Genomic DNA, 6188 nt, shown 5'->3' on the forward strand with positions numbered 1-6188 from the left:
TTTAAACTCTGTACCTTGGTCCACAAAATCATCTATGCTTACATGTCGGACCTAATAGAACTACCACCCAGAAATGCAAAAAAATCCTCCCGCACATTCCTCAATCTTCATCCTCCCAAATATAAAGGCTTGAAATACAAATCAATGCATGCATCAACCTTTTCTTATACAAGCACACAGCTCTGGAACTCACTGCCACGTAACCTGAAATCGGTCTACGAAATGACCAATTTCCGCAAACTCCTGAAAACGTATCTCTTCGACAAAATATATCATAAAGAACAACACGCGTAAATCTAATTTCTTTAAGATATCCAGGAATGTTCTTTATGTCTTTTGCTTTCACACTATCATGCACTTAACGTCTATGGCTTTAACACTATCATGTATTTTACCATCATGTAACCAAAACTTCTGCTAAAACCAATGTATACTCTTTTCTATTTCCAATATTATGTATTTCACCATCACGTACCCAAAACTTGCTGTAAAACCAATGTACATTCTTTTCTTTTTCCAGTATCCACGATGAATTGTAAGCCACATTGAGCCTGCAAAAAGGTGGGATAATGTGGGATACAAATGTAATAATAATAATAACAAAGCAAGCAAACCTAGGAGATGCTGCAAGACGTCTAATAAACAGGAGTGGAAGAGAACACAGCAAGTCTACGGTAAGCAAGGAAGCCCATTGGTTAATCTCTGTTTCCACTCCCCTACGCAGCCCTCATTGGCATACACTCAAAAACAAGCAAACCTAGGAGCTGCTGCTGCACATTGTTGTTTTAAAATTGTTGATAGACAGTGCCTTAAAACGTCAAGGACAAAAGGAGGGGGGGACAGACAGACCCTGCAACTGGGAGGGAGAGGGAGGGAGGGGGAGGGATGGGAGTGGGAAGGAGGACCCTGCAATGGGGAAACAGGGAGGAAGGAAGGGAGGGAGGGATGGAGGAGGGACCCTGCAACTGGGAAAAAGGGAGGGAGGCAGGGGGGACCCCCTGAAACTGGGAGGCAGGGGGGACCCTGCAACTGGGAGACAGACCGGGGGGGATGATGACCCTGGAACTGGGAGGGAGGGTGGACCCTGGCACATACTCTCATTCTTACATACACACTTGCACCCAGTCTCACTCTCTCTCTGTCACACACACACAAAAAACACTCGCACATTCACTCTCTCTCACACAGTCACTCTCACACACACTCACTCAAGCATACACACTCCCAGGAAAACCTTGCTAGTGCCCGTTTCCTTTAAAACAGAAATGAGCCTTTTTTACTAGTATGTTTATAAAATTAACTTCTTCCATAAAGTTTGTGTTCTAATCATTAATTTCTGAAAATCAAAAGGACTGAGACCTGCATCTTGATATAGTTTTTTCTTTAAAAATTACACATGACGTTGCTCACAATCTGCACTTTTAGAATAACATTGACAAACTTTTGTGCTTTTTAATTTTTTCAGATTAGTTTTCTTCACTCATATATTATCAAGTTTGTAAAATTAACTTCTTCCATTAAGTTCATGTGCTGATGCTAATCTTTAATTTCTGAAAATCAAAGGACTGAGACCTGTGTCTTGCTATAGTTTTTTCTTACATAATGACACTGATTTTTTTCCCATCAGTCTGTTTCCTCTTTCCTTTAGACCAATTGTCAGACATACATGGTGGAGTAGAAGGATGAGAGCAAAAATATCAAAGACCCTCAACTTTGCCAACATTAAGGGACAATTTATGGTCACTTATCCAGAAGATCAAGACTTTCCTCATCTATTCTAAGTTAAAAGGAGTTCCTTTACTGTTAGTGTGACTACATGAAGGATCTGATTAATGGATTGTTGTTTTCATTATTCATCTGGAGAACTCCTTTCAAAGCCATTTCTCTGCATAAAGAAGTGCAGTATATGCAGAAACAGGTGTTAATGAAATTGCTCATCGGATACACACTTAAAGCTGTAAATGTACTAAGTTACACATACAGCTTTATCCAAATTGAGCAGAGATACTCTCGGAGGTAAGGATGAGGAGGGGTTTGCATTTATGTGCAGGCATTTGAAAATATTAATGTATGTGTACATGTGATCTCACAAAACTTGTATATAGTAAATGGTAGGTATAAATTCATATAAATTCCATGGGGTTATTTTCAAAATAGAAATATGCATATTTATTTATTGGGATTTATTAACCGCCTTTATGAAGAGATTCACCCAAGGCAGTGTACAGATGTACAGTTTAACATCAAACTTACAATTTTGTTAACAGCAAAGGAATAGTAAAATGAACAAGTAAAGACATAGACAGAATGACAGAGGAAAACTTGAGAGCAGCAAACTGATAATAGGACTAAAATGAAACAGGATGAAAAATATATACATTTAACAGCACTGAAGTTAAAATAACAGACCTATAATATGATGTAAGCATAATGGCAATGGAATATCTAATAAACACGCAATTAGAACATTCAAATAACATTGCTATGATATTAATGCTTTTTTACAATACAGCTTACCATATAGCTGAGGGGCCAAGTGCAGATGTATATATGGGGACAAGATGGGTAGTACAGAATCAGTTGGGATAAATAAATGGGTGGCTAAGCTAAACACAAGTTCTTTCAAGCTATAAGGAACTGGTCTAAGTTACAGTGTGTGTAGCAAGTCCAGGTACAGAATGAGTGCATAGTCAGACACCCTAAGTATTAAAGGCTTGGGAGAAGAGTCAGGCTTTTACCTTCTTCCTGAAATAGAGGTAGTCTCAAGTTATACACAGACCCTCTGGGAGTAATTTCCAGAGTGTGGGGGCTTCTCCTGAGAAGGCTCGCTAGCAGATATCACATCGTACAATTTCCTTCGATGAGGAGACAGATAGTGATGCTGCTTGAGAGGATCTTAGAGATCTCAAAGGTGTGTAAAGAGCTAACTTATTCTTTAAGTACTCTGTCCCATTTTGGTCTGAGGGCCTTGAAAATCAGAGTTTTAAATTTAGCCCTGTAAGGCACTGGTAGCCAGTGTAGTTTTAGCAGGAAGGGTGTGATGTGTTCACACCATTTGCAGTCTTCTATCAGTCATGCTGCAGCATTCTGAATTATTGGAGCTGATACAACCTCTTTTTGGTTTGACCAGTGTACAGGGCGTTAGAATAGTCCAGTCATGATGTTATCATGGCATGGACCACTATGGTCAGATTCGTCTTTTCAATATATGTAGAGAGATTTCATAGCTGCCATAGGTGTTAGAGACAATTTTTAAAGATAGTTTGAATTTGCGGAATCAGAGTGAGTGATGAGTCTAGCTTTATCCCAATAGTCCTGACCTATGATTTTAGGGGAAGTTCATACTTCCCAAAAGGTATTTTGAAGTCCAGTATTTGTCCATTTGTGTTAGGTACCCAAAGAATCTCTGTTTTGCTTGGGTTCAGGCAAAGTTTGTTGTTGTTTGCCCATTCCTGAGTTGTAGTTAGGCAGACAGACAGTTTACTCAGAGCTGTGGGTAGATCTGGTTCATCATCAGCATAGATGTAGAATTTTGTGTCTATCATCAAAAGCAGCTCAGCCAGAGGCTTGAGGTAGATATTAAACAAAATGGGAGACAGTATGGATCCCTATCCTGCTTATAATCGAACGAGAAAAACACCCAAGTTCCGACCTAAATCGGGAGATGGACGTTTATCTCACAAAAACGAATAGCACGGTTTAATCGAAAGCCGAACTTGGATGTTTTCAACTGCACTCCATCACGGAAGCGTACAAAGTTGACGGGGGCATGTCGGAGGTGTAGTGAAGGCGAGACTGGGGCATGGTTATCACCCGAACAGAGATGGGTGCCTTTTGCCGATAATGGAAAAAAAGTATGCGTTTGTAGCTAGAATTTAGGGCACTTTTCCTGGACCCTGTTTTTTCATGAATAAGGCCCCAAAAAGTGCCCTAAATGACCAGATTACCACCAGAGGGAATCGGGGATACCCTCCCCTGACTCCCCCAGTGGTCACTAACCCCCCTCCCACCTTAAAAAATGATGTTTCACAACTTTTTATTTTCACCCTCAAATGTCATACCCACCTCCCTGGCAGCAGTATGCAGGTCCCTGGAGCAGTTGTTAGGGGGTGCAGTGGACTTCAGGCAGGTGGACCCAGGCCCATCCCCCCCTACCTGTTACAATTGTGCTGCTTAATGCTTATTAGTCGTCCAACCCCCCCAAACCCACTGTACCCACATGTAGGTGCCCCTCTTCACCCCTTAGGGCTATAGTAATGGTGTAGACTTGTGGGCAGTGGGTTTTGAGGGGGATTTGGGGGTCTCAACACACAAGGGAAGGGTGCTATGCACCTGGGAGCTCTTTTACCTTTTGTTTTGTTTTTGTAAAAGTGCCCCCTAGGGTGCCCGGTTGGTGTCCTGGCATGTGAGGGGGACCAGTGCACTACGAATCCTGGCCCCTCCCATGAACAAATGCCTTGGATTTATTTGTTTTTGAGCCGGGCGCTTTCATTTTCCATTATCGCTGAAAAGCAAAAACGCCCAGCTCACAAATTGTCGAATAAAACATGGACGTCTATTTTTTTCAAAAATACGGTTCGGTCCGCCCCTTCAGGGACCCGTTCTCGGAGATAAACGCCCATGGAGATAGACGTTTTCGTTTGATTATGCCCCTCCTCGGCACCCTACAATTTAGTGTCCAAGGCAATGATGTGCTGTTGCTGAATAGAACTGATTGTCTGTCTGACAAATGGGATTTGAACCATGTAAGTACTGTGCCACTGAAACCGCAGATCCCCGTCACAATTTCTGTGCAGATCATCAAGAAGGGACACAAGAACCATCTCTGTTCCGTACCCAGGTCTGAAGCCAGCTTGACATGGGTCTAGCCAGTTACTTTCAACTAGCCAGTTGTTGAGTTGAATGGACTGTCTTTTCTATAAGTTTTGCTAGGAAAGGAATGCTAGAGACTGGTTGGTAGTTTTCAAGCTTGTCCTAGTTGAGTGAGCTCTGTTTAGTGTGGTTGGCAGAGAGAAGTGTTAACAAATTTTGTAGCCCCTTCAAAAAAACCTATGCTCACTTCTTGTACTATCTAGGCTGGGCAGGTATCAAGAGGGGAGCCTTTCAGGATTTTTTCAAGAACGTCCTCTGTGACCTGGTTGAATGAGTCACATGGTGAGGGGTGTTCTCTTCGTTAGCTAGTGGGAACTTTGATGGGACTATCTGTAGATCTTGATGTAAACCTTTACTTTTGTTGGCAAAGTATGTGGCAAAATTGTTGCTGGTTAGTTGTGACTGGCAAGACTGGTTCTGTTTTGGGGTTTGCAGTAGGCTGTTTACTGTTTTAAATAGTTGCTTGGTTGAATTTGCAGCTTGTTCTACATGTTGAGAGAAATATTGTTCTTTTGGCTGTTGTTAAAGGCTGGTGGTACATTGCCATGTGTTTCTTACAGTTGAGCCTATCTTCATCTAAGTGAGATTTTCACCATTTTCTTTCAAGTTGACGTCCTTGATACTTAAGGACCTGTAGTTCTGGGGAAAACCATGGGGAACGCTTGTTTGTAAAGCAAAGGACCTTCTTTAAAGGGGTCATTTTCTCTAGTGCCATTGCTAAGCACACATTCCAGATATCAACCTGTTCTGACACTGTCATCATATTTCTATCCACATGGAGGTAGGACAAGGTCTCCAGAAAGTTATCAGCAGTCAGAATTCTTGTGTCTCAGATTTTCTGTTTTATGTGGTCCTTAATAGAAAATTTGATTAGAAAATGATCAGTCCATGATAGGGGTTTATCTCGATGCTACCAGCCTTGTGTTCAAAAATGTCGACCCCTTTGCAGAACACCAAGTCTAGCATATGTATATACCTCTGTAGAAAAAATTTATTAGAACCCACATAGGCAAAAAAGCATGCATGTACTATTTGCTCATGTACGCACTCACTCACAATGACTCCATTATGGTTACTAGTATGAATTATGATTTAGGGGCCCTTTTACTAAACTGCAGTAAATTTGCACATGCTGCACAATTAATGTCAAAATTACCATATGGTATGTGTAAAGGCAATATGGTACATGAAGGGGGCGTGGTCACCATCTGCCCTGTGTTTACTGCTCGAGGCAGATGTTTAATGCAGAGTGTGACAAAGCTAGCACTCGGGGCCCCACAGAGAAGCAGCTAATCTCTGAACTACGGTTCCCAGAA

This window comes from Microcaecilia unicolor, chromosome 1 (assembly GCF_901765095.1).
Source record: "Microcaecilia unicolor chromosome 1, aMicUni1.1, whole genome shotgun sequence".
NCBI classification, from domain to species: domain Eukaryota; kingdom Metazoa; phylum Chordata; class Amphibia; order Gymnophiona; family Siphonopidae; genus Microcaecilia; species Microcaecilia unicolor.